This window comes from Phocoena phocoena, chromosome 1 (genome assembly GCF_963924675.1).
Source record: "Phocoena phocoena chromosome 1, mPhoPho1.1, whole genome shotgun sequence".
In the NCBI taxonomy this organism is placed as follows: domain Eukaryota; kingdom Metazoa; phylum Chordata; class Mammalia; order Artiodactyla; family Phocoenidae; genus Phocoena; species Phocoena phocoena.
Window position 1 is genome coordinate 5,304,391 of NC_089219.1, and position 27,374 is coordinate 5,331,764.

General features: G+C 45.9%; 1 protein-coding gene and 1 pseudogene across 1 annotated transcript in view; one reads left to right on the forward strand and one right to left on the reverse strand.

The window, feature by feature from the left end:
- Positions 1-27,374, forward strand: part of CAMTA1 (calmodulin binding transcription activator 1) — an 888,226-nt gene that overhangs the window by 470,968 nt on the left and 389,884 nt on the right. The gene's annotated exons all lie outside the window — the stretch shown is intronic.
- On the reverse strand, positions 21,712-22,899 carry LOC136125502 (dnaJ homolog subfamily A member 1-like; annotated as a pseudogene).

The window sequence follows — 27,374 nt, forward strand, 5'->3', positions numbered from 1 at the left end:
GCGATCTCTATTCTACTCAACGGAAAGCTATTCATCCCTCAGCCCAGATGAATTCTTGGCAGCTTTTGGTAACAGCTCAACCCACCCTCCCCGAACCTCCTTTTTCTTGGCGTCCTTGACCCAGAGGTCTGGGGCTTGGTGATCTCCATCTCACCACTCCTCTTTGTTCAGGTTTTGGTCTGAGCCTTGAGAGCGACTCTGCTTGCAGGCTGAGTAAATAAAGAAGTACAGGAAAGGAAGGTCAGGCCGGCATGTAGGTATCCTTGGGTACAGAGACATTTGGTTTTGTTGCCTTGGGCCATAGGGAACAAGTGAAATTTTTGAGCAGGACAGAAATATGGCACATGTCCACGAGATTTCTGATTGATGGTGTTTGTTACAGCAGTGTTGATAACAGAGGGAATTTGGGAAAGCCTAACTTTCCGACAATAAGGAACCAGTTAAATAAATCACGGCACTCAAATATTTGTTGAATAGATGATTATATAGAAGAGCACAAGAAGAACAAACAAGACAATAAATCATCTCTAATCCTATCCCCCGACAGCACTTTTAATGTTTTTATGTCTTTCCCTCCCCTCCCCTCCACACAAGGTACACTACATACACTGCCATCCTGACTCAGACATCCCCGTGTGCTTTGGCTCAGCTTTTCTACTTAATACTCTGTGGTAAGTGGTTTCTCGGGTCCTTGAATACGTCTTGCAGTCCTGATTCGAATGGGTGGCTGTTGTTCTGGGGTACGGCGCTCCTCGAAGTTTGGACGGAGACCTTCCCTTCCCGATCTCCACTTTCTCCAAGGCCATGTCATCCATGCCTAGCCCTCCATCAGCACCTGCTGGCAGGTGACTTGCACTTCTCTATCCCACCCCCCTCCCAAGACTCCCGATAAGATAGTCAACTGCCCCTTTGACATCTCCTGTTAGACTCAGCAAGTCCAAACCAGACCCATGACCTCCGTCTTCACATGCCTCTATTTCAGGGAAAGGCACACCTTCCATCCGGTTATGCAAGCCAAGAACCGGGAGAAGTTATTGACATGTTCACCCCCGCCAGCCCCTTATCCAGATAAACGCCAATCCGTTTACGTCCCGAAGCAGACAAATCCATCCCTTTCCCATCATCTCCTTGGCCGTCACACTAGCCCAAGCTGCCACCACCTGGACTTAGCATCATTCTTCCAAGTGGTCCACCTGTGTCAGCTCTCACCCCCAACCCGTCCTCCATACTGAGGGTCTTTCCACAGTGAAAACTCCATGGGTCCCCTGCCCCTAGTTCTCAGAAGGGGACTTGGAACTATCTGGCTGGAAACGGGGACTCTGGAGCCAGCCTGCTTGGGTTGAGTCCCCATTCCCCCTTCCGTGTTACAGTTTTCTCGTCTTCTGTGAGGATTGGGTGAGTCGATCACAGACAGTGGTCCTAGATCAGCCCTGACACATAGAAAGGCTATTTCAGCATTTGCTGTTGTTGTTACTCTTTTGCTGTTGTTTGTAAAAAGGGATTGTAGTAGGAAACTCACAAGTCAACACTGGCAAGATGCTGACGGGCATGCTGCCTGCAGAGTAAGCCCTTGGTTGCTGTTGGCCGTTCTTATGGTCCCTCCAGCCTCATCCTGTGCCATATGCTGCTTCTGTCCCTGAGATCCACATGCTCCTTGAGTTCCTTGTGCTCACTACGTGCCTGCCCACCACAGGGCCTTTGCACATGTTGTTCTTCTGCCTGAACACTCCCTCTCCTTTTCCCCTAATTAATGTATTCTCAGATCTTGGCTTAATACTGCTTCCTGGCCTCAATGATCAGGCCACATCTCCCTGATGTTGGGTCCTCCTTCCTAGAGAATCGTAGAACTTGTCCAAGGAGGGATGGCTTGACAGAGTGGAGCTCAGCTTTCCATTCCCACGTGTGGGGGAAAGACACAAGTCCCACAGCTCTCTTGGAAACCCATTACTCCTCAAGGCTCCCCCACAGTGTTCTGGTGGCCTCTGGTGGTGACTCACCATCCCAAGGCTCCTTCTGGCCAGGTGGCCCCAATGGCCGTAAGTCCCAGGAGGAGCTGTCCAGCCTGAACTGGACAGAGAGAACCACGTGTGCACCAGGCAGCTCACTTCCACCTAACCCCTGCCCCTGTCGGCACAGCTGCTGATGAGAAAATGGGTCGTGAGGATCAGCAAGGGCCAATTTCCTATTCTTTGTTTTCTTTTAATTTGAGAGAAGACAGACAGAACCTTGTCAGGTAATTACATCCCGGAGAGGAGAGTGTGGAGCAACTTTCCGGCCAAGTCTCAGTTCACACCCAGTTTTGCGGTGCATTATGCCGACTTGGGAAGCTCTGTGATGTGTGGGCTGACCCTGGCCATGGTGTCACCTTTGTGGGAGCGTTCTAGCCAGTGGTTTTATTGACTTGTGACTCAAGGAGCATCCATGGTTCTCTCCAAGCCATTAGCAGGCATCACCAGTGCCCTGCCCGTCTCATGGCAGCTCTTCTAAACAGACACCCAAAGCCTTTTTTTCTTTCTGAAATACAGACCACAAATACTACGGTTTATGAACAGCTGAGCTATCTTATTTGGTGCAAGGGAGCGCTCTAACCTAAACATCACAGGAAGGGAAACCTGTGCTCAAGTGAACCAGTGGCCAGATCTGCCCCAACTCTTTTCACTAAACCAGAGATTCACAGGCCTCCTTTTGGAGTGCAAGTAGGGTCCCGAAAGGATCAGGCAGCTCCACAATGGCACGTGCTGACTATAGCACCTGGAAGCTATGACAGTTATGAATCCTTTGTTCCAAGCCCCGCTGATGGCTGAGATCCCTACAAGGCAAAATTGGGACCAGCAGGGTACTCATGGTGCAGGTGACCATGTACATTTCTAAATCTTTTACAGACTCACAGGCCACATGTGTCCTCTGTTCCCAGCAGAAAGGCCAGGAAAGAGCTGCTCCTCTATTATGTGTTCTCACATGTGGCTCTCTCTGATGCCTCCACCACTGTGCTGATGGAGCCTACCGCATCCCGAGCGTTGTGCTGGCCTCCAAGGACTGAAGCCACCTGGTCTCTGCCCTCAGGGCACCCATCGCCTGAGTGATAAGGGGGTGGTGAGTCTTGGGAGGGCAGGGGAGACCTCCCTGGGAGACCAGCAGTGACTGGAGTCCTGAAGCGTGAGCAGGAGTGGGCCAAGCACAGAGGGGCATCGGGCAGGGGAGACAGCCCGGGGGTAGGGACATGTGCGCCAAAGTGTGCCTTCATGCTTTAAAACTGCTAGAGCGGCGCTTCCAGATCTGGGGATCTGGGTGGTCCCTGAAGATAGTCACAGGGGTCTGCAGCTGTTTGCAGCATTTTAAAAGGCCAAGCAGAGATCTGTAATAAGTTGTGGCCATGGCCGTGGTGTCCAAGCTCTTCTCTTTGGCTGAAATTACAGCTTTTCAGAGTGGAGATGCTGCTGTCCTGCTGAGAAGTGCCGATGGGTAATGAAAGTGATCACGATGTCATGGCAGCATTTTGGTAGCCAACGTTTTTCTCCACGGGGTGAAGATTTCTGGAACCACCAGGCTAGAGATGGGCTCTCAAGTCTCAAAGTATGTTAGGCTCAGAGTGGGAAGGGTGACCCCCAATATGTCTGACAGTCTACAAGTTAGAGATCTGGGGGGCTCTTGGGGCTGAGTGGAGAGAGGATAGGCTGGAGTGAAAATCCCAGTTTCCTATTCACGAGCAGTGAGACCTCAGGCGAGTTAACCGGGCTTCCTGAGCCTCAGTTTCCTCCTTTGGTCCCGAGGACAAAGGTGCACTCAGGGCTGTCGGTTGTGGGTGTAGAGTTTAGGCCAGGGCTTTTCACTGAATTGGCCCTTGGTGAATAGAAGCTGGAGCTGCTACTCCTATTCTTATTACTGTAAGTGTCCAGCATGGTTGTGATTGTCACTGTGAGACTTACTCCGTGAGTATAAGTTCAGTCCATCTGATTCTGCCTAGCTGAGGTCAGCCTGCCCTGAGAAACAGCAACTTTGGCAGCAGGGGAGACCAGAGAATGAGGGAAAAGTAAGTTATTTTTATCACGAAACACTTGGCAGGTTGAACAGGCTTGGGGGAGGGGAGGATGCTCCAGAGGGGTATTTTAGTGACTGGGAGCAGCTGGAGCAAAGTGAGCGGCTCGTAGGCGGGGGAGGGCGCCTGCATGTGGGAGGGTCCACGCCCCAGCCAAGGACACGCATGTGTCTGCAGAACGCACGTTGTTGTGAGGAAGGCTGAATGTGGCATCACTGTTAATTTGTTTTAGGGCTCCAGTTGGGTCTTATCCCATTGTGATGGTGCAGACGTGGGGCATGGTGGTCATCTGGGGGCAAAGACCTCTGAGCAGGCCTGGTCTCATGAGATTTCTGACGTGTGTGTACAAAACTGATCTTGGGACTGGACTGGGCTGTTCTAACCAAGGTCCTCCACCTTCCTCTTTTTTCCCTCCTCCTTCATCATCATCCTAGCTGATATTTTTACGTGTTATATTGGTCAGGACAGCTTAGACCATGCTGTGTAACAAATGAACCCTGTGGTACAATGGCTGATTACAAGATGAGTTTACTTCTCACTCACATTACAACTCCAGTAGAGTCAGACACCTCTTCAGAGTAGTTCTCCCCCGGGTAGTGACTCAGGGATCCCAGTCCTTCCGTTGTATGGCTCCACCATCTCAGAGACTTTCCTTCACAGCCCTGAGGACAGGGAAGAGAGAAGGAGCCAGACCCGGAAGTGGTGTACATCAGTTTCACCCTCATTTTATTGGGCAGAGCTCAGTCATATGGCCAGTCTACATGCAAGGGAGGCTGGGAAATGTAGTCTCTCTTGGCTCAGGGGAAGGAAATGACATTGATGAACATCTAGCCAGTCTCTACCATATGTATATTATCTCGCTTACTTTTCCAGAGAATCCCATGGACTTGGTGTCACTATTATCCCTATTGGTAAAAGAGAAATCTGAAGTACAGGGAGGTTCCCTGACTTCCTCTGGTACGTGGTAGAGCTAGGCTTCAGGAATAGGAATTACGGCTCTCAGGTCCCCACTCACACAAGCCCACACAAAGAGCTTCACACCCAGAGTGCTTTCCAACACGAAGGGGTTGCTTTTTGTCCAAAACCCCTGGAGCACTTTACCTCCATTTTACCTTGCACTATGGTTATTCAACCTATGGTTATTTATCTTCTCTATTAGACTTTAAGTTTCAGAATCAACGTCAGATATGCATCTCTGCAATGTCCTTAGCCTAAAAGATACTTAGCGAACACTAGTTGAACAGAGTACCTAGGATGTGGGCCACTAAGTCAACAGGGAGTCTGGGGTCATGAGTATGGAAGGGAGAAGCAGGAAAAGAAGAATTTGGATGAAGACCCAGAGGAAGGGCACTGTGCTGGATGCAGCGAGGCCACGGGTGAATCGAGGGTTGGGAAGGTTTCAGTTCATTTTGTTACATGAAGCAGAAGGATATCGGAGGAGAACAGTAACCAAGAGGTTATTGGTGCCCTTGGACAGCACAACAAATGATGGACAGAAGCCAGAATGCCAGGGGTTGAGTGGAAAGTGGTGGGAGGTGTAGTTGGTTGGTGCAGACCCCTCCTGTCATACATTTGGTATTAACAGGAGAGATGGGGTAGTGGAAGCAAGGTTGGGGTGAGGTCTTCCACGTGTGTCTGTATGAGGGAAAATGGTTAGAAGGGGCGAGAGTGAAGAGTCAAGGGAAAGGGTTGGTTTTGAGAGCCAGTCCCAGAGGATGGAGGAAAGCAAGAGGTTAAGATCACAGGTGAAGGGTTGAAACTTCGAGAGGGTCTCTGAGACAGAGGAAAAAGGGGAATATGGGCCCAGATGCCTCATCTATGAAATGAGGGTGTTTTCCCCTGTACCCCCTTCATGGTTACCATGAGTGTATTAGGTTAAGTAGTATTCCCCCCAGAGTTATTTCCGTTCAGAACCTCAGAATGTGACCTTATTTGGAAATAGGGCCTTTGCAGATGTAACCAATCAAGATGAGGTCACACTAGATTAGGGCGACCTTCATCCAGTGACTGATGTCCTTATAAGAAGAGGGAAATTTGGACATGGACACAGGGAGGGAAAAGCCTGTGAAGAGAGACACAGAGATGGGCCCTGCCAACACCTTGCTCTTGGATTTCTGGCCTCCAGAACGGTGCTAGGATAAATTTCAGTTGCTTTAAGCCCCCCAGTTTGCAGTAATTTGTACAGCAGCCCCAGGGAGCTAATACAGTGGCGGACACATGAGATGCATTTGAAAGTAGCGTGACATGTATACTTGCTATCAAATATGTGGCATTTTTCGTCAAAGTCATCACAAAAGGGAAAGTCAGCCAGCGCTGCATGGACCTGGCCTAGCCGAGGTTTTCTCCTGTATTATGTGTAGACTCTGGATTTAGGTGATTAAAAAAACATTTTTTTTTTTAACCTTACTGGTTACCTGCAGCCTTGGTAGAAGCAGTTTATCTGCTTCACTTTTAGATTTTGAAAGAGCCATGGGTGGGGCTCCGGTTCCTGCACTTTAACTGCCTTCCTTCAGGGAGGGTAACTGGGACGCGAGGCATTTGTGAGAAATGCCCCTGGTCTCCGTCAGGCCGCTTTGCATTTCCAAATGGAAAGTGTTGAAACTCCAACCACCGAGGCACTTGCTGCCTTAATCTTCCAGCTTGTATTAAGATAAATTTAAAGCGCTTTCTCCACATTTAAACTGACTGCTGTCTTCAGCTTTTCTTAAGAGCAGATCCTTTGCGACCATTTTTTCTCACCATCGTCACCATCTTCCTCTTCAGTGTGACATCAGTACGGTGGGGACAGTGGCTCTCACTTGTCCCCCCTGATGAAAGAGAGCGGTGGAGTCAAACTCCCAATCACTGGAAAATCCCCAACATCTTCTCAGTTTGTGTATTTACCTGCATGTTTTCTGAGGCTCCTTTGGACTTTACTGCTCTGGAATTTCCCCTGATTTGGAAGGTGAGGCAATAGGGTCACAGGTGAAATGACTCAGCTCTCAAGGGCAGGGGAGGAACTGACCCCTGACTCTCGTGTGCTGGGTGCATGGTACGGGCTCCCAAGTTCTTCTGAGTTTGCCAGAACCATGGCCCCATGCTGGTCCACAGAAGGTGCTGGAAGGTGCCTGGAAGGCAGGGTCTGATTTCTTCGTGGTGCACCCACTGAAAGCCCCAGGTGGGCCTTTGCTCCAGGCTCAGGAGCAGTGCCCCACGGCTGGGGGTCGTGGGGACTCGAACAGGTAGAGAGAAGCAGGAGCAGCTGCCCTGTGGCAGGACCACCTGGTGGTGCACTGGGGAATCTCAGAAGCCCTGTGCTTGACAGAATGCCACCATGGTAGGGAGCACGTGGGCTGTGGAGCCAGCCTGACCCAACTCTGCCGTGCAGTAGTTATGCAACCACAGTGGGCCTCTCTGAACCTCAGTTTCCTCCTCTAAAATAGACTTAATAATGCATAAGTCCTAGGAGTTGTTGGAAGAAGGTGTCCATTAGGTGCCTGCTCCCAGCAGGCTGATTGTTCCTCTAAGTGCACCCTCCCATCACCCCTAGCAAATGATCTACTTGTCCTGTAGACCCCAATTTTTGCCTAGTGATGAATTAGCCGCTGTTGGAGGGATGCTTCCTGGGGTTACTTCAGCTGCCTGAACAGCTCCAGCCTGCCCTGGGCTTAATGCTTCACTCTTCTGTGCTGGCAGAAGTGGGAGAGCAGAGAATTTAGCCCAGGAACGATGACCAGTGTGGACAGGGCAGCCAGCCTGGATCCGTTCCATTGGCGTCATTAGCATGAGACATTTTTGGTTGTCACCTAAATTCGGCTTCTTAGTTGGAGCTCTAGAGGCACATTTCCAACAACTGTCTGGAAACAGAAAGTGGTGCAGGGAAGAAAACCAGATGCCAGCTTCCCCCGCTGTTTGGACGGGGCTCTGTAAATGGAAACATCTGAGAACACCGTCCAAGGGCACACAGGTCCATCTCAAAGCCGGTGCGTGTGTCGCGGGGAGGGGGAATGGATGGCCCACACATGCTCTGACGTTTACATTGAATATTTTAGGTTGCAGAAATTTGAAATTAGGGACTTCCCTGGCGGTCCAGTGGTCAAGACTCCATGCCTCCTCTGCCGGGGTCACGGGTTCGATCCCTGGTCGGGGAGCTAAGATCCCACATGCCGCACGGTGCGGCCAAAGAAAAGAAATTTGAACTTAAATATATTTTCCACCAACACTATGAAAAATCCATGTATAGAAACCAAGTCAGATTGGAGACCTAAGGACTGGTGGCCAGAAATTAAATATTCTAAAAATAAAATACATGGAGACTGAAATCGCTGAAGCGGTGGCTTGTTCTGAGGCTTCCTGGGATGTGAGCTAGAGGGAAGGTTTATTGGACAGAGCCTTCTCTGGGGATCAATTCTGAACGACTCTTACATACTGGCAGTTTGAAAAGGAGAGAAAAAAAGTTATTTGAAAGAACTTATTTAGCAGACAGAGCCGATATCCTGTGTTTTCTGGAAGCCACCTTGTGTTTCAGCTCCAGTGAATGTGGATCTCTTTCGGATCTTTATGGGAAGCTTGAATACACTGGAGAGGCTGAGGGTGCTGTTAAGACCCCTCAGCCTGGGGCTTCCCTGCGGTCCAGCGGTTAAGACCTCGCCTTCCAAGGCAGGGGGCGCCGGTTCGATCCCTGGTCGGGGAGCTAAGATCCCACATGCCTCGGGGCCAAAAAAACCAACACATAAAACAGAAACGATACTGTAACAAATTCAATAAAGACTTTAAAAATGGTCCACATAAAAAAATCTTTAAAAAAAAAACCAACCCAAAACCAAAACCTCCACCTCTGCTACCCCAGCCTCGCCATCCATTCTGAGGACTTGACTGTTTTCTGAAAGATGATACATAACGGTGCTGCTTCTTTCCTGGGACCGTCAGCCCAGATGCCAGGTCCCCCACTCTCTGTACTCAGGAGCGAGAAGCTCACACTCCCCGATCCACCCCAGTTGATCCCTGATTGAATTCCTTCTGAAGAAACCCCTTCCCAGCCCTTACAAATCACTGAGGGTTGCTGTTCCTTCCCTGTCCCGTTCGAGGCCCCTGCAGCCTGGGGTGCATTTGCCTACTCAGAAAACTCAGCCACTTTGCCCAAGCGAGTTGGCATTATTGCCGTCGCGCCCCCAGCTCCCTTCCAGAGGCCTCCCAGTTCAAAGCCGAGTGTTTTCTGCACTTTGCTTCCCCTCTGGGAATTGCACAGGAGTTCCTGCAGAGCAGGGGCCCACCCCAGCCCATCCTCCACCACCAAATAGACAGACATCAGGAGTGATCTCCCGGAAAGCCGGAAAGCCAGTCCTCGCCCATTCTCCTGGGAACCCTGGAGAATCCCCTAAGAAGCAGCAAGCACTCGGCACGGGTCCGGCTCCCTGCTGGGTTGCTGGGAGTTCTAAAGCCCAGCTGATTTCCGTGGTAATTTTTCTGCTGTACCCCACCTACTGACTGCTTTCCAGTAGAAAGGGAAGGACCTGGGCTGGAGAAGCTGGGGGTAGGGGTGGAGGCTGGTAAAGGATGAAGAACACAGGCACAGCTTGTCCCAGCGACCAGAGGCCTCCCCAGCTTCAGAAGCTGCTGCCAGAGGCCCGCTGCGTCCCGGATGACATGTGCTGGAAGGCAGCCGGCCCGAGACAATCATCCCTGCCCGCACCTGGAGGCCATTCCCGGGCTGGCGTTTCTCTGGCACTCAGAGTGAGCAGAGCCCATTTGGTCGTTTGTCAGCCAAGACGGAAGAGTCACGACGAGCCGATTTATAGAGCTTACAGAGTGTTATGGCACGAAGGCCCAGGTTGTTCTGTGATCCACGTGCACCTTCCTGTTCGGGTTTGTTCGTCATTTGTTTTCTCGCCATCCACCGGGAAGTGTATTTATCACTACAGCTTTCATAATGTGGTGGTCTGCTTTCATCTGTTACAACTCAGTGCTCCTATTTCAGTGCAATTGGAGCAGGGGTGGAGGAGTTGGAAATGGGTAGCATCCCACTTAGGACTCTGGGTAGGGCGCTCCAGACACGAATTATCCCAGCTTAATGCCTCAAGGCATTGGGACTTCCCCCTGGGCATGAGGACGAGAAGTATCTTCACGGCTTCTTGTAATATTGCTGGCCAGGGTCCCGAGCTATTTCGTGCCCACCTTTCTCCAAAAGCTCAGAAATACCTTTGGGGTCTCCTTGGAGCTGGTTGCAGGAGATTTTGGTGGTAATGAGTATCTGGCTTTTGTAATCCTTTTTCTGCTCCATGCTGGCACCCTCACGCCTCCCACCTGTTAAAGTGTGCAAGGGTACCACGGGCAGGCATTTCCCGGGGAAAACACGGTTGAGCCTCAAGCCCAGAGTAATCCAGGCTTCCCTCATTTCTGTGCAGAGGGCACCAGTTAATCCTGGGTGCCCGTCAGAGGAGGTGCCTGAGGAGATCACGGCTGAACAAGCTCTCCCTAGAAGTGCAAATGGCTGGGGTGCTCGGATGGGGGCAGGGGAGGCAGGTGGAGGCGAGCCCCAGGTGGTGGGGGACTCCCTCGTGGGTTTGTGGATGGGGCTGTGCTCTTCAGCCTGGTCTGAGCCCCCTGGGGGTTTATACGCTTGCCCACTTGCTGAGCGTAGGCGTTTGGGGCTACACTGCGTTTCTCCAGGATGCAGGCAAGGAGGGAAACTCAACAGCTCTCATAAATCCTTGTGAAACTGCAGAGATGGGCAGTCACCTTAAAGGACAGTGGACTCAGGCCCCCAGAACTGGACTGCACCTGATGGAAGCTGTCCATGGGACAAGGGAGAGCGTCAGAGGGACAGGCAGTCTTGGCCAGCAGCCAGCTCATACGTGGTCCGCGGTGAGACCAGCCCTGTGGAGAAAGGGCTGCCTTGGCCTCCTCTGCCCGAAGGCTTAAACATAGAAACCACCGAGCTGCTCTCCTTCGGTTTCCCAAAGAAAATGTTCTAAATCATACAACTTTCTGGTCCCTGGAGTAGTGATTTCTTGTCAGACGTTAATAAATTTTCATTTTATCCCTGTGCCTTATGAACTTGGTTAAAGGGAAGACAGCCACTCTTCGACTCTGCCATCACTCCTTGCACGTGAGGACCAGCCCTGCCTGGGTAGAGTCACGGGGCAGCGACTCTGGGGGTTCTTTCCCTAATGGCCTCTGAGGCCAGGGCCCTTGGTCTCAGGTTTTCCCCACAGCTTCCCTCCGCACTTGACCTGGTCTCCAAGGTCATTCTGGTGTCAACTTTCCTCCCCTCATACCCCGCCTCCATCTGGCTGACTGGCCAATCATCACATGTGGGCAGGGACACGGGCCAATCACCGCGTATGGCTGGGGCACGGGCTGGGCTAGCAGTCGTCTTCTTTCAGGGGTCAGGCACTGGCTCTAGCATTTACCCATCATATGACAGACAGCAACTATTTAAGTCCTTTCTGCTTTGCTTTTCTATCAGTAAAACTAGGATCGTAGTGGCACCTACCTCTCTGGGGGTTGGAGATTTACACATGTGGGGCAGCACGTGTCCAACGCTTGGAGCAGCGCATGGCTCACACATGTGCTCAGTGTCATCGGGGGACCCACGGATCTCCACGTAAGATCTTTCGGTCAGGGGCCCAGGACTGAGAGCTAAACCTCTCTATGCGTTTTCACGAGCTGACTTCTTCTTTTCAACCAGATTGTAACTCCTTCAGGGGAGGGTTTGCTGTATGTTTCTTTCCAGTCTGCACCATGGAGCCTGGCAGAGTCCTAGCCCACGCTGGCTGATTGAATGGCTGGTGGTACTGTGAATCGGGGGTGTAGATTAAGAAGTCTTTTCCAAATTACTTCCAGGTGTTCGTCATTTCAACATCACATAGCCACACAGGAAAAGGCCCACTGTGTGATATTTATTCATCTATGCAGCAAATAGTTATTGAGTGCTTGCCATGGCATGGTCCTAGTTCCTGGGGATTCAGAAGTGAACCAGACAGATAATATCCATGGCCTCGTGTAGCTTACTAGCAGCAGGGGAGACTGACACAATGGACAGATAAAATCCAGGAGGTGATCAGTGCCTCTAAGCAGGCAGAGTGTATTAGTTACCAATGTTTGGGTAACAACTTACTCCAAAACTCAGTAGCTTATAACAGCCATATTTATTCCTAACCGTTTGTGTGGGCTGGGGATCCAGGCATGGTTTAGCTGGGTCCCCCAGCTCGGTGTCTCTCCTAAGGCTGCAGGCCGGGTGACAGCCAGGGCTGCGGTCATCTCCAGGGCCAAATGGGCCCAGATCTTCCAAGCTCACTCACACGGTTGTTGGGAGGATTCAGCTTCTCATGAGCTGTTGGACTGAGGGCTTCAGTTCATCACTAGCTATTTGCTGGATGCCACCTCAGTTCCCTGCCATGTGGACCTCTGCAGATCACACTCACAACACATCAGAGTAAGTGAGAAGAGCCAAAGGAAGTAAGCCTTCTAGGACCCTTGACTCAAGGTCTTTTGTACCAGTCTTCTGAGGGAGGAGGGTGCTATTAGGAACTCCACCTTACAGATGGAAAATGAGCCACAGAGAGATGAAGTACTTTGCCCGAGCTTATGCAACTAGTAAGTGGCAGGGCCAGGGTTTGGCCTCATAATGCTATTTGGCCCCAGCATCCGTTTTCCTACCTATCTCGTAGTACCATTGCTCCACTTTCAGTCTTCCAGACAAGAAAAGATGGTTGTTCAGTTACTTTAACAGCAGTGGAGTGGTGAGAAGTGAGCTGACAGGGGGTGCATTGTGAAGATATTGTTGGTAGAACTTGTTGATGACTTGGATGTGGGATAAGGGGAAAGAAAAATATGAAGATGATTCCGAAATTGCAGCCTGAGCAACTGGATGAAGGATGGTGCCATTAACGGACATAGAGAATCATAGGAGAAGAGAGGGCTTGGGGGGAAAATCAAGAGGTATGTTTCAGCCACATTAAATGCAACATCCAAGTGTGGATGTTGAGTAAGCTATTGGATATATAATCTGGAGTTCAGGGGAGCCGTCAGACCAGAGATGCAGACTTTTGTAGGCATCAGCCATGGGTGACCACCCAGGGAAAGTGTACAGAGGAGAGAAAATGACCAAAGACTGAGGCCCTATGACACCTAAAACATTTAGCAGTCTGGGAGAAATAGGGAGAGCCAGCAGAGGAAAAGGAGACAAAGGGAATCACGAGGCAGAGGAGAACCGGGAAAGCATGATGACCTGGGCACCAAGTGGAAAGGAACTCTGAAGAGGAAGTGCTTAGCTGTGCCAAATGCCTGATGAGGGTATGATTAGGACGGGGATGGAGGATCAATGGGAAAAGAAACTGTAAAGCTGTATGTTCAGAAAGATCCTAATTTTGCAAAAAACAATTTCTCCCCCCTAAAAAAAGCTCTTTTTGATTTTGATTATTAAATCTGTAGACCAATTTCAATCCATGAACACGGCATACTCTAGATATTATGGAACTTATGTTGTAGGGAGTCTGGATTGTGTTGTTTTCTGTAAAGCATGTTGATTTTTGTTCTGACAGATGACTCGGTTCTACTCTTTTGATATGGTTGGTCTGTTTTGGTTTTGCCCTTAGTTGAAGGCCCTGCTGCTTATACAAGGATGTGGTCCTTCCTCTTAAGCCTGGGCTTTCTGGAGTCTTAAGTGAATGCTGCACGTACCCAGTGAGGGTTCTCACATCTGCCTGGGCCATAATTCAAGGTCCCCCAACCCTGCGTGACCTCCAGTATTGCTGTTTAGCCTTCAGTGCTATAGTATCTAGAGTCTTGTCCTGCATATGGGCAGCTCTGCCCTCAACCGGGTACCCCCCAGGAACCTCCAAGCAGACTTCTGCAGACTTCCTTCTACACAGCTCCCTTCTCTCCAGGGCTCAGACCTGCAAATTCTAGCTGCTTCAGCAGCCCCCAAATTCTGACTTTTGCCCTCTCTGATCAGGGAGGCTGTTGTGCCCAGCTTGGACCCCACCTCCCTGCGTAATGGTCCAGAAATTCGGCAGATGTAGGGCTCACCTTGTGTGTTTTCTTTCTTATGGGATCACAGTCCTGAACTGCCTGTCATCCAGTGCCTGCAAAGAGTAGCCTCAGATATTTTCATCGGGTTTTATGGCTGTTTCCAGCAGGAGGGCAGGTCTAGCTACAGTCCCTTCACTGTGGCTGGAAGCTGAGTCGCTTTGATTTAATGTTTACGGTTTCCTCCCATCCCCTGCACCAGATCATCACCCTTATGGGCAACAGTTCTGTATGTTTGCAGTGTGATACAGAGCAGTCCCTTTCATTGAAATAAAATCATCAGACAATCTGCAATCTGAAATAAACAAAGACCATCGTAAAGATGTTGTGGTTGCACTTTTAGGCTGGTGTCTGTAGGGAACTTGCAGGGGCGGGTCCTCAAGGCAGACTCTATGGAATGTGGTTGGACAGAGAGCTCCAGGGCTGAGGACTGGGTGGACTTCCCGAGGGGGAGGTGCAGGGCAAGAGCCAAGGAAACATGGCAGGGGTCCTGGGTGCAGCTACAAGGGCTGAATTCCTCCTCAGCATTCCCCAGAGATGCGTGGTCCCCCTGCCCCAACCCAGGATGCTCCCATGCAACAGAGCTCCCCCTCTTCCTTCTATCAAAGCTACTTTCTGCTCTAGAAGGGCCACTGACAAGTTCCGCCCAGCGTCCCTGGGGCGGACAGGAATGGATTTTCAGCTTGGAGGGACAATGATTGTCTTTTCTCTGTGAATCAAAACGGGACCGGTAGCTCTCTCTGACCTGGTGCATGTCACCCTCTCTCCTGGGGGTCTGTTCACACAGGTACCTCCCTCCATCTACAGGCTTGGGATTCCCGTGACTTGCTACAGGGGAAATTCTAGAGCTTTGTGCCCAAATGGCCCTGGAGTACCAGAAGTCTGTTGCATATTTCATCACTTCTATCTGAAGTATGTTTTATCGATGTCTCAATACATCGATAAATTGTTTATCCAGCAAACTTTCGTTAAGCACCTAAGATGTGCCAGGCATTGTGCTAGGTTCTAGAACCCCCAAATCCCTGACCTAAGGCCTCAGAAATGCACTCAGGGACCGTCTTGGAGAGAAGGGTGAGTCTGGACTCATGCACTGAGATGGGGAACACCAAAACATTCAAGACGGGCACTCCTGAGTGGTTAGCATTTGGGCCTCCCTTCCCCTCTGCTCCATTGCCAACCAGGCTCAGGGTTTCTGGATGCACAGCTGGCTTCTTCCTTCTCCAGCAGTGACCTAAGGAGGTGACTTGCTTTAACGAAGGGGCTACCGTAATAGAGTCAGATGTCTTGAGTTTGCATCTTGCCTCACTTGCTGTGTGACCTTGAGCAAGTAACTTCCCCTCTCTGGGGCTGGCTCCTCATCTTCAAAATATATGAAAATCTTGTTTCAAAATATGAGCTGGAGGTGTAGAGACTCGGGGTCCTTACCCAGGTCATTCTATGTGTTTATGGATTCGTCGTTAAGAAGGCCAATAGTAAAACTATTCTTTGTAGCAAAACAGTATATGAAACGACTTGATTTCTTTATATTAAAGGCACTCTTTACCACTAGGAATATTGTTAAAACCATCTTAGCCTCTGAACAAGAGCTTCACATTTGGCCCTGTGATAGCATCATCAGCTGTCTTCCCCCCTTCTGACGATCCTGCCTGTGACTCACAGGGGCTAAGGCAGGGGGAGAAGGTGGGTGGTCTGGCCCGCCCCACTAATCCCTGCTTTCTCTGGAACTCTCCACTTGTTTATAGTCTGGGCAACTTGCCTGCTGCTGCTGCATGACTCAGACTCGGAGAGCGTCCAGCCTCACCGGCAGCCAGCGGCTCCCCTGAGTCGGAAGCTGGCTATTGTGTCTTAGTCTCCTGGACCCTTCAGATAAAGCCCTACATCTCCATCCCCTCCCCGGCGGCACCACCGCAACCCCACGTGCGCCATCGAGAACACTCGTGCCGAGGACCTCGAGAGGTCCCAACCCCACCCTGGGACAGGATTTCCCTCTCCTCTTAGGAATTTGTTTTGTTTTGCTTTGAAATGTAAGTTTATTTCTGATCAGGGGCAGATGCCAATTTCATGGGGTCTGAAGCCAATACAGTTGGAGATCTTGTATAAATACAAAATAATGAACACAAAATTAACCCTAGCATCTTGGAAGGGGTCTGTCCATGCAACACACGGGTGGTGAGGCGGGGGGGCGGGGGGGGGCAGTCCTGAAGCTTCAGTGCCGGTAGCTTCACGGTAAACCTGGCTGCGGTTCTGACTCGCTGAAGATCTGGAATAACTGCTCCCCGCACCTTCAGTACATTATAATTTAGGATAAAGTAAGAGAATTGCTTGCTGTATAGTTATGTTAGAATCAAGCAGCCACTGCGTAATTTAGATGTGAGCTAGTATTCTTTTAAAAAATTTTCCTTCACATAAAAGCAACAGATTGAATGTCCGATGAGTCACAAATGCCCTTCTGAAAACAACAGCATTAGAGGGGCTCACTCAGAACACGTCCTTTCCTTCTTCCAAAGCGGCTCCTTCAGATGCTGGCACGGAATCACCCACCACCACCACCCCCCTTCTTTCTCCCCTTCTCCTCCTGCCCCACCCCTGCACGTGCCGCCAGCTCAGCAGACATTTAACACGTCACATCCAACACCAACGTTTTTAACTACAGCAATTGTTTAAAAAATTGTCCGGAAACAGATTGAACCAGAAAACAGAAAAGATTGTCAGTCATCGGCGGGTGATAAGGGGAAGCGAATTCGAGTCCTGCTGTCGGTTGGCAACGTTTCCCAACTGTCCTGGTGTAAAGTGATTCCAGAACAACTTTATTTGAATAGTCTGTGTTGCACTCAAAGTAAATATTAATTCCATTATGCCGTAAACTTTTATTTATCGTGACAGCAAGTCATAAAATTCTCTTACTAGAATATAGCTTCTAAATTGTGTATCATAGATGAGATACAGCGCTCACATTGGATGCTAGCAGCAATTACCCACCATCCTTTATGCAAGTTGGTATTAAAGGTGCTTTCTAAGTATGAGACACAGTCTGAGCTTATGAAGAAAATCTTCTGTGGCTATTTTCCAGGTGCCTGGAAATACAAGGAGAGGGTGACGGAGAAGTCACAGCAGCAGAGGCCAGGCACAAGGATCAAAGGGCACAGAGTCCCTGGCAGTAATTCACCGAAGTGTTCTTTGCATATTATGGGTCTGACTTTTTTAATTACATAAATTGCTCATTAGAAGTGCCTTGTGATTGCCTTACTCTGTGGTATTGTGAGAACTGTAGGTTTTAATTATTCCTTTTTGATTTATAGTGTGGTTTGACTTGTTTAGGGTGATGGTTTGAAAATATGGATCTGCTTTAATTGTTGTACTAAGTGAAAATAGATGACTCTGTTTATCAAATCCCTTGACTTTGTGTTTGGGGGGTACGAGGGGTCTTATGGTTTCTCAGCCCTTGTTGGTGACCGTAGGGGAGTTGCCAGGTGGGGCCTGGGAAGAATCCCTCTCAGCCTCTGGACAGGCAGTACTTTGGGCTCTGCCTGACCCTGGGGTGGCCTGAGCAGAGCTTGGCAGTGCTTAACCTCTGGATAGATTTAATGACACCTGCGTGGAAGTCCCCTCACCTCTTCCCCACAGTGTGGATAGGACAGGAAAAGCCAAAGTTCTTTATTATCTTTGGAGGGCAGGGCAGGGACGATGGATGCTGGGGGGCAGGAGGGATGCTCCTGGGATCTCTGCTGCAAAGCCGTCATTCCCCTTGGCCCCCGCCCAGCCAGCTGTCACCTCCTGCAGCATCAGGCCTCCGCCTTCCCAGCCCTACCCGGAGCTGAGCTGTTCTGAGCTCTGTAATGGGGCCGGGCTGCAGGCTTTCCCGGCCCCTGGGCCCGGCGCCATGTCATCCAATGCCTAGAATTGATGAGCTGTGAGACCAGACCATGGCTTCGGGGATAAACTTCCAGGACCTGCTCTGGCTCGTCTGTAGCCACTGATGAATAAAAACTCAATTAGGACGCTGGTCCTTGAAAGGCAGCTATATTAGGACTCACTTCTGGAAAGGCAGAGGATTTCTTTTTCCAAGATAAAATTATACATTTGTCAATACAGTGTAGCATCGACCGCTTTCTCTTGGGGGTCTCTCGTCTTAACTATTCTCCATCAGAAAGCTTTGCTCTTTGAAGCTGGGCTGGCAGTGGGCCCCCATGCATCTGGCTCATGGAGAGATGCCTCTGACCCCTCTGCATCTGCTCTCACGTGTCCTTTTTGGAGCAGCTCGCCTCTCACTGACAGTAGAGGGACAGCCTTTGTGAGTCTAGGAGCGTTTTGTCACAAAACCCCTGGCCCATGTCTCCCCCTTTTCATCACCTGTTTTATGAATGTGGCACTCTGTTCCAGGCCAGATTTCCGTGACATGAAAAATACACTAAATACGGGCTGCCACGGTAACCGTCATTAACCAACCACTAGTTTTGCCTTTATAAATTTTTACGCACTGCTACATTATAAATACGCAATGCCGAAAGTAATGAAATATGCACCTCTGATATCTGCAGTTGTAAGATTTGTAGTTGTGCAAGCACATGCTATAAATTGGAAGGAGTTGGGGTACTTCATCTGTTTCCTAGTTAGAGCCCAGGTTGGGCTTCTCCTCTGGGAGTCCCTCATGAGGGTCTTTCCTCTCAACAGGAGCCCCGCAGGTAGCACCTCTCGGATGCTGGGCTGCCCTGGTTGGGACCTTTTTCTTTGTTTGTCGTTCACATGGATTCAATAAACAAAGGTTCAATAACATACGCTGTGTTTCTGAACTGTGCTAGGCTGGAAATCCACAGTTGAATGAGTCTGAAAATTTGCATCATCTGTTTGAGAAGGTGGACAAATTAACAAGTAATGGCAGTGCAGGGATTGAAGCCCAGGGAGAAGGGTACCCAGGTGCTGAGGTGACTAGGGTGACTTTGAACAAACTCTGTCTCATTTTCCTCATCTGTGAGTGGGGTGTATCCTGTCTCCCCATCTTGGTGCTGTTGGGGGCATTCTATGAGTTCCTGCACATAAAAGCACTTACTTAGAGCAGTTCCTGGCACAAATTAAACATGAGGTAAATGTTAACTATTACAACCACACTCATTATTACTTGATCTCTTGCTGTCTTATGCCCAAAATTAATAGCTGAGATCATGGCAAGAGCACTTTCTTTCTTGGTTAAAGAGCATGGCCTGGGGCTTCCCTGGTGGCGCAGTGGTTGAGAGTCCGCCTGCCGATGCCGGGGACACAGGTTTGTGCCCCGGTCCGGGAAGATCCCACATGCCGCGGAGCGGCTGGGCCCGTGAGCCATGGCCGCTGAGCCTGCGCGTCCCGAGCCTGTGCTCCGCAACGGGAGAGGCCACAGCAGTGAGAGGCCCGCGTACCGCCAAAAAAAAAAAAAGAGCATGGCCTTCATTACTGCAAGGTGTGAGTGAAAGAGACATCGTATGTTCTCCAACGTGAAAATATTTTCATTGCCATTGTTTTTTTTTTTAATGCAGCTTGGAAATTTAAAATAATTATAAAGAGAAACAACTTATTTTGCGTATTTCATCTTATACAATTTTCTGTTGAAGAAGTGACCATATTTTTTTCATTGTCTTTGTTTGGATCTCAAAAGTAATTTATTATAAAAATGCAACAAGTATAAAAACGTATAGATAGTAGAAGTCCCCCGTAAATCCAGTGAACACACACACATTTTCTCACACACTCTAAAAAGGTATCATTTTTAACCAGCAATATACTGTGAACTTTAAATCAACACAGATAAATATATTTTAACAGCTGTACAGTAGTTCCTTGCAGGGACTTAACCTACAACATAACCTAGTTATGTTGTTTCCAGATTTTTTTCTATCCATACTTCAATGATTATCCTTGAACAGGTTTTATGTACTTAGGATAAATTTCTAGAAGTGGTATTATAGGTTAGAGGACTTTCATATTTTTAAGATTGTTATTTTTTTTTTTTTTTCTTTTGCGGTACGCGGGCCTCTCACTGCCGTGGCCTCTCCCGTTGTGGAGCACAGGCTTCGGACGCGCAGGCTCAGTGGCCATGGCTCACGGGCCCAGCCGCTCCGCGGCATGTGGGATCTTCCCGGACCGGGGCACGAACCCGTGTCCCCCGCATCGGCAGGTGGACTCTCAACCACTGCGCCACCAGGGAAGCCCCGTTATGTATTTTTTTATTAAAGTTTTTTTTTTTTTGGATGTGGACCATTTTTAAAGTCTTTATTGAATTTGTTACAACATTGCTTCTGTTTTATGTCTTGGCTTCTTGGCCATGAGGCATGTGGGAATCTCAGCTCCCCGACTAGGGATCAAACACGCACCACCACCACCACCACCCCGCCCCGCGTTGGAAGGCAAAGTCTCAACCACTGGACCACCAGGGAGGTCCCATATTGTTATATATTTTTAAACTATAAATTATGCAAACTTTGAAGGAATAATACAGGATAAAGAATTGAGAAGGTAGAAAAGCTATACAGGAAAAAGTAAGTCTCCCTTCCCCACATCCCACCCTGCCTCACCCAATCAGCTCCCCAGAGGCCAACATGTTACAATTTCTCGTCCATCCTTCCAGTGATGGACACTTTTTCCTTTCTTTTCTCTCGCGCAAATGTAGCATACTTCATACACATATTGCATCTTGCTTTTTCAATGTAACACTATAACTTGTATTAGATTGGTTTCCATTAGTACGTAAAGAGCTGCCTCATTCTTAGTAAGTAGCATTATTGAGCAGCTACTGTGTGCCTAGCATCGTTCTAGGTGCCAAAGACAGAGTAGCCCTTTCTGATGCACATTCTGGAGAGGAGAGATGGACAGTAAATGATGAAAAAATGTATATAGTATGTCGGATGGTGGTGTGCATCATTAAGAAAAATAAAGCAGAAAAAAAAGGCATAGGAAGTGGGTGCAATTTTAAATTGGGAGATTAGGAAAGACCCACTGAGAGTGTGATCCACGAGCAAAGAGCTGATGGAGCAAGGGTCCCTGTGGAACTCTAGGGGAGAAGCTTTCCTTTACGACAGCAAGGAAAAGACTTGAGTTGGGAGCTGGTAGTCAACAGAATGAACGTACCACACTTGATTTAATCAACACTCTGCCGATAGATAAATGCTGAATTAAATTACATTCCAAGCAACATCATATGAAGGTGTCTGTTTCCTCACATTCTTACCTAAACATTATACTATTGTACTCTTTTATTCATGTGGTTCTGGCATATACAAGGAGTTATCCCATAGTTTTACTTTGCATTTATCTTATGAAGAAAGTTGAATGTATTTTCTTTTTTATGAACTATGTAGTTTCATATTTATAAAATTTTGTATTAGATTGTTGGTCTTTTTCTTATTGGTTAGGAGAAGCTCTTTATATATTACAGAAATTAGCCCTTTATTCTGTAATATGTATCTTCAATAATTTCTAAGTTTTTATTTGATTAAAAACCTCTGTATTCTACCTGTTCAAAAAACATTTTTTGAGCTTTTCTGTTCGAGTTTATTCTTCATTTAACTTTTAAAACACTACTATAGTTGAATATTAAAACAAACAATAGCAAGTAGTGAGCCCATTATGATTATAGTCCTTCACTCAATCACTACTGCAAATAAAATGCCAGCAGTGAGTGTTATTCACTGGCCCCTTTAGGAGGTCTGACACTGAACACCACCCCGGAGATGATGTTCATCATCCCCATATGCTTCTCCATTGCAATGGCGCCGTCTTTCCTGATTCGGATCAAAGTCCACTTGTTCTACCTGCTCCCTTTCATCAGTCTCTTCTACTTCCTTCCTCTCAGGTAGGAGTTTTTCCAGCAAAGAGAGTTTATCACGGGAGAGAAAGCCATTCTCAGGAAAGTTTACCTTAAATTCAATGATTAGGCGACCTTATTCGTATGGTCTATGATAAATTGGCATGACTTCATTTAGCACACACTTGATACCTCCATGCTTGACAATCTGACCTGGATGAGAAGTGATGACTGTGGTTTGGTTGTCAAGAGTAGATATTGGCTTTTGGAAGCCACACAATGCCTCAACCAGCTGTATGTCCATACACATGAAGAGGTGTTCTCCTTGTTGAGTAAAAACAGAATGGTCCTTCTGATCTAAAACGATGATAATATCTCCTGGCTCCAGTCCTGGTTCTTGGTCTCCTTCACCATGGAATGTTATCTTCTGGCCATCTTTCAAGCCTATGTCAACATGAACTTCTAGAATTTTCTTCTCTTGAACTATCTTCCTTCAGTTGCAGCTTTTACATCTATCTCTAGGACTGATCTGCTCTCCATGGCCCTGGCACTCCATGCAGACAGACTGAATCTGCTGAACCATTTCAGGTCCTATTTGATGAATTATTATTTGCATTCCAGTACCTCGGCGATTGGGACAGCACTCTACTGCTCCTTACTTACCACCTCGGTCTTCACATTTGTCACAAGTCACATTGTTTTGCAGAGCTAGTTTTCTCGTTGCACCGTTATATAAATCTTCTAAGGTTACTGTGAGTTGATGCACGACATTTTACCTCTCCTTTCTCTCTGCATCCTGCCTCCTCCTCCGAAACACATATCAAAGATGTCCATGGGGGAGCCCAAACCGACACCTGCTCCACCTTCTTTAATTGCCTGCTCTCCTCCTTTGTCATATAAGTCCCTTTTCTTTGCATCAGAGAGCACTTCCTAAGCTTGAGAAATCTGTTTAAACTTCTCTCCTTCATTTGGATTCAGGGTGGTACTTCAAGGCCAGTTTCCTGTAAACCTTTTTCAGTTCTTCTTGGGTGGCATTGGATTTGACCCCTAAAACATCATAATAAGTGATTTCTTTCACCATTTCCTACAGCTGGTGAGCTGGCCACCGATGCTGGTGTGGGGGAGTGGGAAGGAGCAGGTTGCCGTGCGCAGCTCGGGCAGCCGCTGCTCCTCCACCTTTTCACCGAGTGTTCTGGAAAGTTCCCCCCCAGCAAAACATTTAAATAGTCCAATTTATTAGTCTTTTCTTTTATGGCTTCCAAAGTGTGTGACATAGTGAAAAAAGCTTTTTTTGTCTTTACTCTAAAATTACAAAAAATTTATTCTAGTACTTTAATTGTTTCATTTTGTTCTTACTTTAAATCTTTCATTGATTTGGAATTTATTAAGGTAGAAGGAATAGAGTCAGTATACAGTTTTTTCTTCCCCACAGAGATACTCAAGTGTCCCCAAACTATTTATTGAATTAATCCACTTTTTAACCCGTTGATGGGCACGTCCCCTCTCTGCCATATACTAAATTCCCAGTTGTATTTGGATCTCTTTTGGGATGGTCTGTACTTTTTCAGTGATTTGTGTGTTTACTCATACTGTTACACTCCAAATTATGACACATTTTCATTCTCATAGAGCAAACCCACCTTTATTCCTTATCTTTTTCAGAATGTCCTTGGCAGCTCTTACTTATTTACTTTTCTAATGAACTTTAGAATGATTGTCCAGACCTAAAAGCAAGCCCTGGTTGGTATTTTTATTGTAGTTACACCTTTACCCCACCCTGAAACCCCGACAACCACTGATCTGTGCTCCATTGCCATAGTTTTGTCTTTCTCGCAATGTCTTACAAATGGAATTGTACAGTATGGAAGCTTTGAGACTGGCTTCTTTCATTCTGCCTAATGTCTTATGATTCATCCAAGTTGTTCTGTTCGGTAGGGTTCCACTGTGTGGATGAACCACTGTTGTTTTTACCCATTCACTGAATAAACTCATGTTTGTTGATTATGATCAGAGTTGCTACAAACTTTTGTGCATACGTATTTGTGTGAACATAAGTTTTTATTTCTCTAGGGTAAATACCCAGGAGTGAGATTGTTGTGTCATATGGTAGGTGTTTGATTAACCTTATAAGAAACAGATAAACCATTCTTATTGTTTGGGGTTTTATTTTTAAATTTTTATTTATTTTTTAGTTATTCTACTAGATGTGTGTTGGTATTTCATTGTAGTTTTAATTTGTGTTTCTCTACTGGCTAATGGTGTTAACAGCTTTTCATGTGCTTATTTGCCATTCCTATATCCTCTTTAGCAATGCTTCAGTTCAATTTTTTTGCCCATTTTTAATTGCGTTTTTTGAGTCATAAATGCTATTTGACAATTTTTGTTTTACCAGTTTGTACCTTGACGTTTCATTATCCTAAGAGTGCCTTTCACAGAACAAAAGTTTTGAAATTTCAGTGAAGTCCAGTTCATCATTTTAAAACTGTATCTTACTTTTGGTGTTTTGTCTAGGAAATCTTTGCCTAGCTCCAGGTCACAATTATTTCCCCACTGTGTTCCTTTCTAAAAATTGTATGATTTTATGTATTTAACTTAGATTATGATCCATTTTGAATTAATTTTTATATAAAGGTTTAGGTAAAGTATCCTATTTTTTTTTTTGCATATGGATAACCAATTGTTACAACACCACTTGTTGAAAACTGTCCTTTCTCCATTGAAGTGCCTTTGCACCTTTATCAAAATCAATGAGGGTTTCTTTCTGGACTTTATATTCTGTCCATTGATCCATATGTCTGTTGTTTCATCAATACCACACTGTCTTGATTACTGTAGGTTTATAATGTCTTTAAAGCATGTAGTTTAATTCCTCTAATGTGATTTTTCTTTTTCCATATTGTTTTGTCTATTCTAGTTCTTTGCTTTTGATATAAATTTATGAATCAGCTTGTCTATAGCTACAAAAATTCCTGCTGGATTTTGATTGATACTGCATTAGATTTATACATCCCTTTGCAGAGAATTTAAATCTTTCCTATGTTGAGTCTTCTCATCCATGACTGTGATGTGTATCTCCATTTATTTAGGTCTGCTTTGATTTCTTTCACCAGTATTTTGTAGTTTGCAGCATACATATCCTGTAAAAATTTGTTAGATTTTTACCTAAGTATTGAGTTGGCCAAAAAGTTCATTTGGGTTTTTCCTTAACATCTTAAGGAAAAACCAGAATAAACTTTTTGGCTAATGCAATATTTCAAAGTTTTGGAACTATTGTAAATTGTATTCAAAAAATTTTTTGGTTTCCAGTTGTTCATTGCTAGTGTATAGGAATACAATTGATTTTTACATATTGACCTTGTACCTGTGACCAGGCTAAGCCCATGTGAGGTTTAAGAGTGTTAATTTTGGGGATATATTTCTTGGGATTTTTTATGTAGACAATCATGTTGTGTGAAAATAGTGACAGTTTTACTCCTTCCTTTCCAATTTATATGACTTTTATTTCTTTTTCTTGCTTTATTGCAAGGGCTAAAAAGCTTCCATATAATGCTATAGGTGTGAGAGTCCTTGTGTAGTTCCCAGTCTTAGAGGGAAAGCTTTCAGGTTTTCACCATTAAGCATGATGTTAATTGTAGGTTTTTATAAATGCCCTTCATCAGGAAGAGGAAGTTCCCTTCTATTTCTATTTTGCTGAGACTTTTTTTTCATGAATGAATGTTGAATTTTTTCAAATGCTATTTCTGCATCAATTGATATTATCATATGGTTTTTCTTTTTTAAACTGTTAATATGGTGGATTACATTGATTTATGGATATTGAACCAGCTTTACATTCCGAGGATAAAATTCATTTGTTTATGGTATATTATCCATTTTATATGTTGCTGAATTTGACTTGCTAATATTCTATTGAGGATTTTTGCATCTATGTCCCTGAGGGATATTGATTTGTAGTTTTCTTTGTGGCACTATCTCTGCCTGGTTTTGGTATCAAGGTGATGCTAGTCTCATAAAATAAGTTGAAGAGTGGTATCTCCTCTTCTCTTTTCAGGAAGAGATCGTGTAGAATCAATATCATTTCATCTTTAAATGTTTGGTAGAATTTGCCAGCAAAACCATCTAGGTCTAGAGAATTCTTTTCCAGAAGGTTTTAAACTACCAATTCAATTTATTTAGTAGTTAGAGAACAATTCAGGTTATCTATTTCTTCTTTTATTCCTGATATAGGTAATTTTTGTCTTCTTTGTCAAGTTTGCAAGAGGTTTATTATTTTTATTTATCTTTAAAAAATCCAGCTTTTGGTTTCATTGATTTTCTCTGTTGTTTTTCTGTTTTCAGTTTCATTTGCAAGTCATGTTTACATTTATTATCTCTCTCGTTTGGCCTACTTTGGTTTAATTTGCTCTGACTTTTCTAGTTTCTTAAGATAGAGGCTTGTATTATTGATTTGAGAACTTTTTTCTACTCTAAGCATTTATTTAATACTATGAATTTCTCTTTAAGTATTGCTTTAGCTTCATCCTACAGATTTTGATATGCTGTATTTTAAACATTTATTTAATTGAAAATATTTTCCAATTCCTATGGAGACTTTCTCTGGATTCACCTATGGATCCACCTGTGGATTATTTAGAACAGTTTTCTTTTTGACTTCCAAGTATTGAAGATGTTTCTGTTATGGTCCTGTTATTGATTTCTGGTTTAAATCCATTGCCATCAGGGAACACGCTTTGTTTTATTTCAATTCTTTTACATTTTAAGGTTTGTTTTATGACCCAACATATGGTCTTTTTTGGTGAATATTCCATGTACATTTAAAAAGAATGTATATTCTGTTGTTGGGTGGAATGCTCTCTAAATATCAATTAGATTCTGTTGGTTGATATGTTATTCAGTTTTTATTAGTGTCCTTGTTGATTTTCTGTCTACTCATTCTGTTTATTAGTTAGAGAATAGTATTGAAGTCTCCATTTGCAGTTGTCGATTGGTCTATTTTCCCCTTCAGTTCTTTCGGGTTTTGCTGCATATATTTTGAAGCTCTCTTGTTAGGTGCATACACATTTGGGGTTATGTCTTCTTGGTGAATTGATCTTTTATCATTATGTAATGTTTCTCTTTATCCCTGATAATTTTCTTTTCTCTGAATCTACTTTTTCTGATAGTAGTATAGTCACTGAAACTTTATTTTGCCTGGTGTTTACATAATATATCTTCTTCCATCCTTTAAATTTTAATCTGCCCATACTGTTATAACTGAGGTGAGTTTTTGTAAACAGTATATAGGTGGGTCATATTTTTTATTATCTGTTCTGAAAATCTCTTGTCTTTTAATTTGTGCATTTAAACAATTTATATTTAATATACTTATTGGTGTGCTTTATTATTTGTTTATTTCTTATGTTTTTGTCCTTTTGTTTTCCCTTTCCTGCCTTCTTTTGTGTTATTTGAAATTTTTTCGTGTTCTATTTTATCTATTGTGTTTTTTGACTGTACTCTTTGTATAGTTTTTTTAGTGGTTGCTGTATGGATTACAGTATAATTCTTAGAATCAATCTA